The sequence below is a fragment of the Macrotis lagotis genome, chromosome 5 (assembly GCF_037893015.1).
Source record: "Macrotis lagotis isolate mMagLag1 chromosome 5, bilby.v1.9.chrom.fasta, whole genome shotgun sequence".
NCBI lineage: Eukaryota > Metazoa > Chordata > Mammalia > Peramelemorphia > Peramelidae > Macrotis > Macrotis lagotis.
Window position 1 is genome coordinate 155,859,353 of NC_133662.1, and position 15,192 is coordinate 155,874,544.

General features: G+C 40.6%; 1 protein-coding gene across 11 annotated transcripts in view; it reads right to left on the reverse strand.

Annotated features, from left to right (window-relative positions):
• HIVEP2 (HIVEP zinc finger 2) overlaps positions 1-4,641 on the reverse strand; it is a 392,429-nt gene extending 387,788 nt beyond the window's left edge. For 8 of the 11 annotated variants that reach the window (XM_074187718.1, XM_074187716.1, XM_074187721.1 and 5 more), the window contains exon 1: positions 3,255-3,890. The gene's annotated coding sequence lies outside the window, so the exon portion shown is untranslated. Of the gene's footprint in view, positions 1-3,254; positions 3,891-4,007 lie in introns of those variants that run through there. The other 3 variants (XM_074187727.1, XM_074187726.1, XM_074187722.1) reach the window with 3 other exon arrangements.
• Between the last annotated feature and the right edge of the window lie 10,551 nt (positions 4,642-15,192).

The following is a 15,192-nucleotide window of genomic DNA, read 5'->3' on the forward strand; positions in this document are numbered from 1 at the left end:
TTTATTCTGCCAGGCATCATTTTTCTCGCATTATTTCTGTTTTCTCAAAGACTTTTGCCACATAGTTTGAATTTCAAAACCTCTTGTCATTGTTTGTAACTTAGGGAGAGGGAAGGATAAATATAATACAGAAAAAAAATTCACATTAATTATGTTGAACTGAACATAAAATGTCCTACTCAAAAATCTTTTATTTCATTTTTGAAAAGCAGTTTGGTAAGATAAATATATTTTCAGTCTTTATGTAAGAGCCCATAGTTGGTAACCATTTTTCAAAGATTCAAACTGAATTTATTTTAACTCTGTCAGGTAAGGTTATGCTTGAAGTTATTTTTTTAAAAATTGGAAAATACTCAGCATTGTGAACAGTTGTCTAATTGTAAACAGTGACAGAGTGCCAAGTACTCAAGCAGACACATGTACCATTATTCCATAAGGAATACCTGTATACATGAAGCCCTTTGTTTTGTTTTCATGGTAACAAGGAGGTTTGCAAACAAATCTCACAGCAGAGTCTGATCAATCATAGACTCTTCAGGCTAATTTTTCACTGCAACTATATAATTTGATTTGGTTAATTGATAATTTATACTAAATCTAGTTTCACATTTCAAGTTTCACAAATGTTTACAAATATTATACCTGCTTTACATAGTATTATGTCAAAAACCTTCAGGAGACCCTAACAAAGTCAAAATTAGTGATGTTTTTAAATTTTCTATCCCTATCAATTCTACTTTTTTTGCATAATCATCCCCAATTCAAATCAAAATCTTTACAATAAGAGAAATGTTGAATATAACAATAACATTAAATTAGGCCAGCAATTTGAAATCTGAACAAGTACCTTAACAGAAATCTAACAAATAACTTTTTAATTTTCATTGTTTCATGGATGACCTAAATTCAAGGACAAGGGAACTATTGACTGGTATACCTATTCAGAAGATTCAGCATTGTAACATTGATTTTTTACTGCATATCACAAATATACTGCATATTTCTAACCTAGTGGCCAAATAAGATTATGACACTTGTAAAAAACCCTATTACATTAAGTTGATAAGAATGTATATTCCATACATTCTTATCTTTTCCACAATAAAAATATGAAATCATTTTCCATCTAATGATATAGTATCAGGGATAATACTCTCCATAGCAATGATACAAGAATGGGGTTTTTTTGCAGTTAACAATGATAAGGTAATATGATTTTTGCATATGCTGTTGGTTTTGATCAACCATTTTGTTTACATCCTAAATTATTCCCCAAGAAAAATAATTTCGAGTTAAAATAATGTTTACAACACTACTTCAGGTGAAAAAATATGACTTTATTAGAGACATAAACGAACCTAAATATTCAAAAGGATTTGTTTTTTACTAAAGGAAAAAGAAACTAAATAGTACAGAAAATGTTTCTAATAAAGTTAAATTGCCTTTTCTGGGAGACTGGATCAGTGAAAATGTAATTAATATGGATCTTATTAATATTTCAAGTAATTTCTGGGCTTGATTATACAGTACAAAGAAACAACTGTACTGAAGAGAAAAATCAATAATCCCAGACTATTGTTTTTCAGTATGGGGAGGGGGGGGGAGGAGATAGGAAGAATTATCCAGTGACTTAATGGGAGTCTACACTTTCCCCACCATTTAAAAAAGTAAAAGTGAATTATTTTCCTAAGGACAGAAAAGGAAGGGAAGAAATCTGTTCAAAATGTTCATCACAATAAAGCTCCTGTAAACAAACCCTTTTATTCCTGTCTTAGGCCTTAAAGTAACATGCAAAGAGATGAATGAGGTTTTTGCCCTATCCGTTGTGCACACAGATAGTCTGGATATTCTTAGACATTACAGGTGTTCTGAAGTGTCTAAACGCAACTGATTTAGGAGATTCCTTGGCTCAGCTCCTCCTCAATCTGTACCACGAATTGCACTACCTGTTTCCCTTCATAACAAAGTGCCTGCATAGAGAGAGGGACTCTCTCTCTCTCTCTCTCTCTCTCTCTCTCTCTCTCTCTCTCTCTCTCTCTCTCTCTCTCTCTCTCTCTTTCTCTCTGTCTGTCTGTCTTCGGCAGTCCCAGTGTTAAAAGGATGAGAGACTGGAGAGTATTCCCCATCCTCCAGCCCTATTTTCCTCAACCTCGACGTCCCAGCGCCCGCCCATGAGGGAGAGGACGGGCTTCTGCAGTCCCTCGAGTTAGCTGCTTTCAAGTCTAGGCACAGCGTCGGGAACCACTTGAAGAATCTCTCCTTCCCCCTCCTCCCTCTCCAGGGGCCAAGTCCTTGAAGGAGGAGAACACCATCTGACAGCTCCTGACCTTTCCTCCCTCCGTATAATTCGGCCCGGGTCCGCGGGGACAGCATTTTCTCATGTCCTCCGCTCCACTCGATATGTGTTACATAATAAGAGCGCGAGAGAGCCGGGGAGACGAGGAAGACAGCCACGGAGGACTCGCGTACATTACCATAGTAAATGACCTACGGAGATAACAGTCGGGCTCGCAAAGCGGATCTGGGGTCTTTCTGCGTTAAACTCCAGAAACAGGACCCCCGTAGCCAGACCCGACCAAAATCGTGTTTTGTTTTGTTTTTTTCCTGCGGACGGCGGAGAAGGAACGGGGGGGGGGAAGGGAGCTGGGGCAGCCGCGGCAGCAGCCGGAGCAGCCCGGGCCGGCGGCGGCGGCAACATCTGCTTTGATAAGCAGCGGCCCAAGCCGCCGCGGCGGCCGAGAGCCCCTCGTTAACCCCCTTCCTGTGGCTGCAACACGTCATGGAACATTCCCGGAACGGGCCAACGTTCCACCCACTTCAGGGAACAGACATAAAGGCGCAGACACAGATCCCCACCGTGTACAGCACAAACACACATGTCCTCTTCTCCCCCGGTCAGAACCATCCACATAAACACGCATGCAAACCGCCCCCCCGTCCTTCCCCACGCGCCCCCCCGTCTAGCCCCTCCCCACCCCCCACACTGCAGCCAGCCTACAGGGAAAGGAAAAACGTTCTGCCTTGAATCTTCCACTAAGTCAGCCCCCTCCTTCCTTCCTTCCTTCCTTCCTTCCTTCCTTCTCTCCTTCCTTGGGAGGAGAAAGAAGTCACTGAAATTCCAATACCAAAAAAAAAAAAAAGACAGAAATAAACACTCCAACACCAACCCCTTTTTCGGTCTCTCCATCACACCCCCGAGAGCACCTCATCCTCCTGTCTCCCTTCCCCCCCATAACCCCAATCTCCACGGCTACCTTGCAACGGGGACGGGCAGCAGCAGCAGCAGCAGTAGCCGTGTGTGCGCCGTGCATGTCTCTCATTAGTAACCATGCACATTCCTCCCTCCACCTCTCCGAGCTCCCCCCCCTTCCGAGAGGACATTACGCAAACCAGCCTCCCCCTAATCTGCATAGATTTACAGCCAGGGTATTCCCCACATTTCCTAACACGCCAGAGACCTTCCCCCTAGGTTCCCCCTCCTCTAGTCTACACACACACACACACATTTCCTCACCCCCGAAGCAACCTCAGCAGGAGGGGAGATGGGGAAGGGGGCAGAGGATATTTCCAGCATAAAGTAAAATATACCGAGCATAGAGATGAAAGAGGCAAAACACATCTCCGGGGTGACTTACCCATCAGACGGCTAGCCTATAGTCCCCGCTTCTTTTTCCCCAAGGATGGATCCACCCTCCATGTACCCCAACAACCCAAAGTAGATGGATTTTGGAAAAGAGAGGAAGACCTTGTAAGTTGCTCCGGTGCAGCCCGTCGCTTCAACGTCCAAGACACAACTTGGCAAATACTTGTGCCACAGTCAGGAAAGATTTTTTTTTTAAAAGACCCTCCTCTTCTTCAGAAAGACAGCGCTCCCCCGGCGTTCCCCCTTTCCTCTCCACTCCCACACCTCCCGCCCGCCCGCCTCCCCGCCTCTCTTCCGCAAGCCCCTCCGGCGGCTGTCAGTTCCTGGCCAGCTCCGAGTGACAGGGGCAGGAGGAGGGAGATACCTGGGCAGGGGGGTCCTCGCAGCAGCTGCTGCTGCTGCTCACCTGGAAAGTCACCGTGGAGGAGGAGGAGGAGGAGGAGGAGGAGAGGAGGAGGAGGAGGAGGAGGAGGAGGAGGGGAGGAGGAGGGAGAGGAGGAGGAAAAACCCCCTGGTGCCCTTGTTCTTTCTGCTGCTGTGGTTGCTCCTTGCTAAGCTTGTGCGTGTTGCGGGGTGTCTGGTAGCATTTCCTTAAGGACAGAGGGAGGGAGGGAAGAGATCCCGACAGCCAAGGCTCCTCTTTCCTTTATTTATTTTCTTATACTGTACACAGAGCGACAGACAAGGTGAAGCTGGGCTGGAGAGGGAGAAGAGAGGCCAGAGTCGCAGTTTTCTGGATGAGGGAGCGGCAGCAAAGCAGCCTTTACTCATCTCTAGAGTCAGACAGGGTTCTTCCTGGCACCACCTCCCAGAACAGAAGTTACAGCGAGAAGTGAGAGAGGGAGAAAGGGAAGAGAAGGGACGTGGTTGAGAGAGAGAGAGAGAGAGAGAGAGAGAGAGAGAGGAAAGCTCGGCCAGCGACGTCATCGGATCCCCCAGCGCGTCCCAGGGTGAGAGGCTGAACCAGAAAAACCAGTCTGGAGAATCAGAAAAAGAGAGGGAAATGCACTGTGTACATAGCAGACGGGGGAGGGGAGGGGAACAGAGGGGGCAGGGCTTTGGAGCCCAAAGCTGCAGCCTCTCCCAGGCAGCAGGGGAGATCTCTCTCTCCCGGGCCCGCTCTCCAAACAGGGAACTCCCAGGAGAGCCAGTCCCTACTTGCCATGCGAAATTTGTGCGTCTCTTCCCAGCTAGAGAATTTCCTTTAAGGAATACTCCTTCCAACCCCCCCCCCCGCCCCCCGTCCATCATAACCAAAGAATTTGTCTCTCTGCCTTATTCTCTCTCCTCCTTCCAACCCGGGGTCCTTCCTCTTCCTTCCTTTGCCCCTGCGCCTGCTGTTCAGTTGTCCAGTAGCAAAAACAAAATACTCCAAGTTCTGATCATATTTCCGAAGGTGCTTTAACCTATTTTCTTGCAGCTTCCATTGCCCCAGGACACGCGTGAATATATAACGTGCATACATGGACAGGGTACGTGTCTGCATAGATGCGTGACATTCGTACACACACGGATATCTCTACAAACTTTCTGGCCACTCTGAGCGCTGCTCCTCGCATTCAAACAGGGGAAATGTTATCTTCCTTACATATAACCCCAGAAACCCAGGCCATTTCCAAGTCTGTGCAGCTTAGGGGGAGATGCCAAAGAGAAAGCACTGCTGCTTCCCCTTGGTAGGGCGGCGAACCCAAGCTTTAATAGCAAGCTTAGAAAAAAAGAAAATAACCCCCTTTCTCCACTCTGGTCACCCTTCTTCCTCCTCCCCACCCGCCCTAGCATAGTTTGGTGCCACCCTCAAAAAAAAAAACAAAACAACCAACTGAAGGAATGAAAGGAAACCGCAGGCAGGGAGAGTGGGGCTGCAGGGCCGGGGAATCCCAGGCGACCGAGTCGGAGTTTTTGGCGTCCTCCCCGGTCGGGGGATAGGGGAGGACGCCGGGGCTTCTCGAGGCGATTAGCCCGCATTTTGTGCGCTCGTCTGCACCCTTGCAGGGCTTTCGAGAGGAGGCCGCGGCCGCGAGCCCGGGGGCCGGCCCAGAGGGCTGCAGGGGCCGGCCTGGAGGAGGGCGCGCGGACTCCCGGGTGGTCTCCGCCCCGCGGGTCCCCGGGGGAGCCGGCTCGGCCGCGGCGCAGCCACTCAGGAGGCGCAGCGCTCCCGGGCGCCGCGGCCCCGGGGGCTGGCCCGGCCCGGCCCGGCCCTCCCCCACCCCAGCCAGCTCCGGGCGGGCGGAGTAAACAAAAGACGTACAAGATTTGACCCGGCGTGACCCGGCTTTCTGGCTGGGGTTTCCCTGAGCAGGTGACTCCGGGGGAGGGGTGGAAATTAGTCTCTGGAATTTCAGGCCAAAGAAATTACCACGGGTTCGGCTTGGGAGGCAGGTATTTGGCTACCACCTGCGGGATTTCTTGTGTCTCTAGTCCTGGAATGTGCAGAGAGCAAAAACAAAAATGACAACAATAACGTTTAAAGTGCCTATCTGCGCCATCACGTCATGAGGTCATTAGAAACCAAAGAGGGGGAGAACAATCCCTTCGCATCTTAACTAGAGAGCTATTGCAATTTATTTCTTTGTCATCTTCGAATCGGCTTGCTTTTGGCATCATCCCAAACTGAGGCGTGTTGTTGGTGTTTGGGGTGACTCAGTATTTGGGTACACAGATGGAAAGCTGTAAGGTTAAATAGAACCGAATGCCAGAGTCTAAGATGAAGAGCCTCTAGCAGACCCTAGAAGTCTCCTCGTCTAACCCGTTCTCTCAGGTGACAGGTGAGGAAGCTGACACTTGCTCCAGGTCGGGCGGACAGGTAGCAAATGGCAGACTTGGGCTTTAAACCCGTGTCCTCTGACTGCAAAACTGTCACTTTAGCCATTCTACCAGCTCTTTCCTTACCTCCCCCTCTCCCCAGTCTCTAATACAAAAGTGCTTACTTGTTTGTTCTTAAATAACGGAAAGGCTTTCTGGTTGGAATAAGTTCCAGGATGCTCTTCCTTCACAGTGACAGCTTTTCCTTTCATTGAAGAAGTGTTTTTCTAAATAACTACTCTCTGACCTTTGCATTCTTAAGATCATCCCTACTCATCACTTTTCTTCAAGTTACTGTGTCCCTGTGGTTTAAAAACATTTATTATTCAAAATATTAGGCAATTTTTCAAAATTATTTAAAACTCAAAAACTTGACTACATTTATTTAGCCATTTAATTGGAGACTTAAAAATTGTATTAGGAAACAGGAAAGCAACAGAAAGAGCTCAGGTTTAGGGTACTTCTAGGTTCTAATCCAACTTAGGGGAAGTTATTAATCTTCCTGGATCTCAGTTTTCTCTTATATAAAATTAGGAGGTTGGGTAAGATGACCTCTGAGGTCCTTTTCAGCTCTTAATCTATGACCTTGTAAAAAAAAAATCTGATTTTGCCCCAACCCACATATGCAGGTAAGAGAACAGCATTTGATCTAGCTCTTAGAATCAAGGAAGCCTAGAATAAATTAATTTGTTACTGAATTAATGAATGAATGAAAAACATTGTGTTTAGAACTAGGTGCAAAGCACTCTTTTGAACCTATTCATTACAAATAAAAAAGCAGATTTCACTTAAGGAGCTCACATTTTAATAAGGAGTGATGATAAAAAGGAGGTTTTACCTGCAAGTCAGAGTTAAAAAAAAAAAAGCCCAGAGGTGAAGTAACAAAGTAAATGGTGATAATAACTAGCATTTATAAAGTACTTTGATTTACAAATTGCTTTACATTTACCTCATTTGAACTTCACAACAATCTTGAGAAGTAGGTGCTATTATTATCCCCATTTTACAGATGAGGAAAACTAGGCTGAGAGAAGTTAAGTAACTTGTTCAGGTAACCTAGCTAGTGAGGCAGAATTAAAATTGATCTTCCTTATTCTAGGTTAAACTCTTTATCCACCAGGTCACATTTAAGAAGATGCCTGAGCATGTTCTTGAATTTTCATTTCCATTGATAAAACTATATTCATTTTTTTTATTTCAAACCCCTTGTCAGTGCCAAGGACTTCAGTAGAGAGAACTGAGGACTGCAATACCACAACTGGAAAAGATTGTTGTCAAGTCATATACCCACAAGAGTTGTTTCCTTAAATTATGACTATATAGAATTAGAGAGAAGCAGGACGTTGTAAAAGGAGATGATGGGAGAGGTGATTTGACCTAACACATGCCACCCCTTGAATATCCTTTAGGGTATCAAGCTGCTTTAGTGAGGTTGGTGAAAGTGGGTTGGCAATTGGCATCTGCAGTGACAGGGACAGTGGACTTTTCCACAGGTGTTGTTCCCTTGAATGATGACTGTTGGGACCATACAATGTCTTAACTTCAGAATGAAATGTCTCTTGAATAGAGTTTAGAAAATACATTAAATGGTACAAGCAGCACAACAAGAGTCTCACTTAATTTTCCTAAGTACTATGGTAATTATTTAATTCCAACAGTTCTAAGGAAAAATAATAATAAAAAAACTTAATGTTCTTTGGCTTCTGTTAGTTCTGGCAATAAAGTTCAGGAATTCTGGCTGCCAGCCAAGGTCATCCTTCCTCCTTCATCATTCATAGGGTCATAGATTTAGACTGTAGGGTCTCTTAGAGGTCATGTAACTCAAATTCTTCTTTCTCTAAAAAAGGAAATTGAGGTGCAGAATGGAGAAGTGTCTGACCCAAGATAACACAGGCAATAAATGACAAAAACTGGGATTTAAAACCCAGTCACTGGATTATAGATCTTCATCTGCAAGGGATATCAGACACTAATATCATTTTTAAATGAAGAAACTGAGGCCAGGGAGATTCTGGGATTTGATAGATAGCATCAAAGGCAGGATTCAAACCTAGGTTCACTATCATCAGGTTCCGTGTGCTTTCTACTAGATCTCTAGACATTGTTTTCATGTAAGCAACTAGTCATTATTTTTAACCCTGTTTCTACCACCTTATTCCAGAATCTCAGAGATAATTCTTTCATCTGAGTAGAAAAAAAAAAGTCAAAATCAAATTGGTTCCTGTCGATCCCATTTTCAAGGTTCACTTCCTAGAAACCACCATTATTTGTACACCAAGGTTCTTTATAAAAAATATATATATATATATATATATATTTTTACAATTTTCCACCTAATCTCACTCCCCCCCCCCCCCACAGAAGGCAGGCTATTATTCTTTATATTTTTTTCATGCTATTTATTGATCTAAGTTGAATGTGTTGAGAGAAAAATCATATCCTTAAGGAAAAAATAAAATAAATGAGATAGCAAAATTTCATAATGAGATGACAGATTTTTTTTTTTAAATTAAAGGTAATAGTCTTTGGTCTTTGTTCAAATTCCACAATTCTTTCTCCATCACAGATACCCCAAAAATGTCCCTGATTGTTGCACTGATGGAATAAGCAAGTCCATTAAGATTGATCATTGCCCCCATGCTGCTGTTATGGTGTACAATGTTCTCGTTCTGCTCATCTCACTCAGCATCAGTTCATACAAATTTTCCAAGCTTCTCTGAATTCCCATCCCTCCTGGTTTCTAATAGAACAATGGTGTTCCAAAACGTACATATACCACAGTTTGTTCAGTCATTCCCCAATTGATAGACATTCACTGGATTTCCAATTCTTTGCCACCACAAACAGACCTGCTATGAATATTTTTGTGCAAGTGATATTTTTACCCCTTTTCAAGATCTCTTCAGGGTATGGACCCTCTAGTGATATTGCTGGATTAAAGGCAATGCACATTTTTTTTGCCCTTTGGGCATAATTCCAAATTGCTCTCCAGAAAGGTTGGATAAGTTCACAGCTCCACCTACAATGTATTAGTGTCCCAGATTTCCCACATCCCTTCCAACAGTGATCATTTTCCTTTCTGGTAATATTGGCCAGTCTGAGAGGTGTGAGATGGGACCTCAGAGATGCTTTAATTTGCCTTTCTCCAATAAGTAATGATTTAGATCATATAACTATGGATCGCTCTGGTTTCCTCATCTGTACATAACACCAAGATTCTTTTGAGAAAACTTCAGGGAAACTAAATTGACTTTAGAAACAAGACTATGTCCTCATCTCTAAAGATCACTCACTAGCTCAAGTTGAGTTCAGTGGTACATGGGAAACCAGCATGAGGAAGTCATAACTATTTATAAAGTAGAGATCAGAAACATTCTGATTCTCATAGTTGTTTTTTTTTTCCCCTATGCCTCTGATCCAAAGAAAAAGGTCTGGATAATAGAAGAGGGGAGAATAAAGAGTCGATATCTACCTTATAAATTCCTTTCCAAAAATGTTAAAAAAAAAAAAAAACCCACCTTATTTTCCCTGTGTTTCCCTTAGGAAGACTTACAATCATAAATGGAAACAAGAATACTGGCTTTTGGGTTCTCCTTGGATAAATTGAGACAAAAACCAGTCCTTGGTGAAGTTATAACTTAGACTATTGAAATAGATAAACAGAGAAGTACAATATCTGATAACCCTTCTATTTCTTCTATGTCTCTAATCAGTGAAGTTTGGCATAAAATTAAATAATGCTGCATAGTATTTTGCAAAGAAAAGCCTTATGGTAATCAAGAGGTTAAACTAAATGGATTTAGATAATAGATTTATCATGGAAGAGATGATAATTTATCTAGTTAGAAAGTTGAACCCCCAGAAGTACCTCGACCATGGTTACACAGATAATATACACACAGCAAATTCTAGAGTCAGAAGTTAAACTCAGAACCTTTCATTCAAAATCTAGCAGTTTTGGAAATAATGGGACTGCTTATCAAATGGGAAATGACTGAACAGATTATCACATATGAATGTAATGGAATACCATTTTCCATATGAAAGTATAAAGGCGGTGGGTTATTAGAAAGCTGAAGACTTTGTTAACTTGATACAGAGAGTGAAATGAAAAGAACCAGGATATCAATTTAAACATTAATAATTTTAAAAATGAAAATCTTTGAAAAAATTAAGAACTCTGATCAATGCAGTTAACCAACTGTGATTCTAGAGGACTAATGATGAAGTATGTTACCTGCCCATAGAAAAAATGGTGATAGACCCAGAATGTAATGTGCTATATACTTTTGGACATAACCAATGTAGGAATTTGTCTTGCTTTTCTATATATGTTATAATGGTTTTGTTTTATTTTATTTTTCTCCAGTAGGTGAGTAGATGGGAGGGAGAAAAAAATAAATGCTTATTAATTGAAAAAACACTTAATAATTGTTTTTAATTGCCTTTTATTTACTCCCTTCTAATTTTGTTATGAATGGGGACAATAGTTTTGCGTTTAAATTTCTAGCAAGAAGTAAGTTTTAAAATAGTTCTTCAAATGGTCACTATGGTATTTTATTTTATCACTTATTCAGAGGATAAGAACCCTACAACAAAATCTGTTTTGACCAAAAGTAATACCACAACCTCCTGAAGACACTAGGCCAAAAGAAAGCAAGGTTTAGCAATTCTTAAAGAATTTGGTAATTTATATTTAGGACCTTTATTTTATTTTATTTTTTTGCTTAGAAATGCTAATGAGTTGGGCTAATTAGCAGTGAAAAATAGTTCCCTATCACCCTATGAAGTTTTTTTTTTAATCTTTGGAGGTTAGGATTAGGACTGTTAATAAATTAATTTGGAGTCTATCCCATTTGTTGAAATTTTAAAACTTAACATGTAGAATTAATTTACCACATCTAACATAACATTTTTCTTTTATTAACATATCATTGTTCTGTATTTTGCATGCCAGTGTTCAGTGATGGAATTCCCTTCAACCATACTCATACTGGGAATTTGATCAAATATTCCTTTCCAAAATATGGAGCATTCAGCATGAACCCTAACTGGAATTCTGCCCTAGAAGATCCCCCTTGACATAAATGGACCAATCCATCTTTTCCTGGCTTACTGTGATTGAAGATGGTATTAAGCCTCCTTGCTAAAAGACAAACTGGGGCAGATACTGTAGGTCTCCAGTCAGGAAGGGAATACTATAGGCATGATTGGCTCAACAATGCCCAAACCAAATGTATAAACAAAGTACCTTTATTTCATTCTTCAATTAATCATCATCCCTCACCCCATCCCATCCCCAAAGAGCTCATGAGCTCCTCCTAAATTTTGGCAAGGGTTACAGAGATAGTAAATACCTTTACACACATCTGCATCAGAACTCTGACTTGACTTTTTGATACTTGTTACTTATATTGGAGTTTTATTAGAAACTTGAATCAACCAACAAGCATTTATTCAGCACTTAACATGTATAAGTCATTGTGCTAAGCTAGGAATGAGGATACAAAAACAACATAATCTCTGCCCTTAAGTAAATGATATTCTATAGAGGGAAACAACACGACCAGATATAAATAAATATAAAATAGAGTGATTTGGGTGTGAGACTTTAGCAGTTGGGGAGATAAGAAATAGAAGTAGTATGTGAACTAAACTTTAAAGGAAAACTAATAAGACTCTGAGTTAAAGAGATAGTGCATTCCAGACATGGAGGACAACATGTGCAAAGGCCTGGGGACAGGAAATAGAATGTTGGGTGTAAGAAACATTGAGTAAGCCAGTTTGGCTAGAACATAGAGTCCATGCAATGGAATAATGTACAACAAACCTGGAAAGATAAATTGGAGTCAGTTTGTTAAATGTTTTGAATGCCATAAAGGAGTCTGTATTTTATCCTAGAAACAATATCACTAGATTTTTTTGAGCCAGAGAAACGATAATGTTAATCCTGAACTTTAGGAATGTCTGCTATGTAGAGGATAGATTGGAAAATGGAGATATTTAAGGGAAACAGATTAGGAGATGATTATAATAGTATAATGGAATTGTGAGAGAAGACAAAATTAGCATGATTTTGGTACATATGTAGAGAAAGGGAACAATGAAATAGATGGAGATAGAAAGTTAAGACAGAATCATCAAAACTTGTCAACTGATTGGATGAGAAGGCAACAAGGAGAGTAAACAGTTGAGAATGTCTCTAATGTTTCAGATAAGGGTGATCAAGAATGGATGGTAATAGCATTTAAAAAAAATTAAAGGAGAATAGACAAGAAAGGACTAGCAAATGTGATTCTTGGGCCAATATCCATAGGCTCTCAGGATCAAAGATTTGGGGACCTTAAAGAGATCATCTACTTCAGTGTTTTCATTTTCTATCTAGTCCATGGATCTTTATCCCCACTTCCACTCTCAGAGACAAGACTGAAATTAAGGAGTATCCTATCTTCAGGGTCCTAGGGGTTATCGCTGATAAGTCAGGGGTGATTCTCTAATTAATTCAAGCCCCAATTGGTATAAATTGAGAATTATTTTGGTCAAGCACCTTTAAGTAGTTTTAAAAGGAGATAAGGGCATTATAATATTGCATAGTGAGAAAAGTTGGTACCAAATACCCCCAGTCCCAAACCTCGTGATACATTCTCCAACTCCTATATACAGAGTTTAGAAAAAGTGGATGTAAACGTAGAGAGTACTTGTAGCAAATATGATTCATCTCCTGGTTGTCCTAAATCTTTTCCCATTCATGAGAAACTCAAGAATTTCCTAGTAGGAATAAAATAGTTTCTTTACTGGTGTAATTTTGTAACCATCAATATCCAATGTGTCCTTGACTTCCAATGCAGACCCTGCCATCAATTTATCTAGCGAAGCTTGTAATATTTCTGAGAGGATAGAAAGTTAACATCCTTCAGACCCTTTAAATTTTGTAGGATCCTTCTCCTACCATATGAAAATTGATTGATTGACTAAGCATCTTATCACCTCCTTGGAGTGGAGGGAGATGAATTAATTGATGTACTCAATTGCTTCACCTTTACACATAAAATAAAAAAAGCAGAAACCTTGGGCCTATTAGTGCCTAAATAACTTGCTTAGGTCACAAAGGAAATAAGGAGCAAAGCCAGGATGAGAATACATCCTCTGATTCCAAATCTGATTCTCTTCCCACTCCACTAAACTTGGTGACCTTTGTGAAACAGTGGATAATATAGAAGAGAACAAATTCTTTCCCATTGATCGAAAAAGGGAAGAGAATGGAGTTTATAAACTATCAGTTAATGAGATTTACCACAATTACCTTCAAAATGTTTAAATGTTTTATTTAAGAGACATTATCTCTTAAGAATCTACATGTGGATCTATCAAAAATAAGTTATGGTAGATCAAAAAAATATTCTGTCTACTTGGACTTTAAAAAGCATTTTACAAAGTCTTTTCCTGAATAAGATCTTTCCTTGGATAAGCTCAAGAGATACAAAATAGACATGTTGAAGAGGTGAAGGAAGTCAGTCAATAAATACTTTCTTATGTCTTTATTATGTCCCAGACACTAAGGATGGAAAAGCAGTTCTCATCCCCTGCCTTCAAAGGGTCTACTACTAATGAAGGAGACAATATATAAATAAACTGGGACTTACAAAATAGTTTCAGAGTAGAGGAAAAAGGTAATTTCAGAGGGAAAGGCACAAACAACTTCAGGGACTTGGAAAGGCCTTTCTCCTCCAAAGAGTAGGATTTGAGCTAAGTCTCAAAGGAAGTCAGAAAAACTAAGAGACAGAGGTCAGAAGAGAGGGAAATTTTGGCTATGGAAGATAGTCAAAGAAAAGGTATAGAGATAGAAGATGGAGTGTCATATATGAGGGATAATAAACAGACCAGTTTAGCTAGATCAAAGAATTCGGGGAGGGGACTAATGAGTAAGAAGACAGTTTTAAAGAGTTTTATATAGTGAAGAACTTTATATTTGGTCCTGGAGTTAAGTGGAAAATGTTATAGTTTTTCATTGTTGGCAGAGGGGAAATTGGAGGTCATGGTTACATAGTCAGACTTCTACTTTAAGAAAATAACTTAAGTAGCTGAGAGAAAAGAGACATGAATCAAGACCAACTAACTAAATCTTTAATTCAAATAATGAATCTGAACTAAGGTGGTAGCTGTTCAACTGGAGAAAAGTGGAAATAAAGGGGAAATAATGTGAAGATAGAAATGACAAGATTTGGCAATAAATTGGATACATGAGGTAAGATTGAAGAGTCAAAGATGAGCCTTGGTTACTAGAAAACAGAGGAACCATTGACAAGAGAAAGAAAATTCAATAGAAGGGAAGGTTTGGATGGGTAAATATGAGCTCTATTTTGGACATATTAAGTGTGAAATTCATTTGGGAAATCCAATTTGAGATGTCCAAAAAGCAAATGGGATGTAGAACTAGAACTTGGGACAGAAATTAGAACTGAGTTTATACGTCTAGGACTCATCCAGATAGAAATGATGATTGAATTGATAAAAGCTGATGAAATTACCGAATGTGATTATTAGGTGTATAATTATAATAATAATAATTTATTAGTAGTATACCTTCTAGCAATCATTATAATAATAATAACCATTATTATATCTTTTAATGATAATTATTCTCATTACAAGAAAACTAGGTTCAGAATATAACCTTGGAAGACACCAGTGGTTGATATGGTGTGTGTGACATGGATGAAGATCCAGTAAGGAATGCTGAGGAGGAA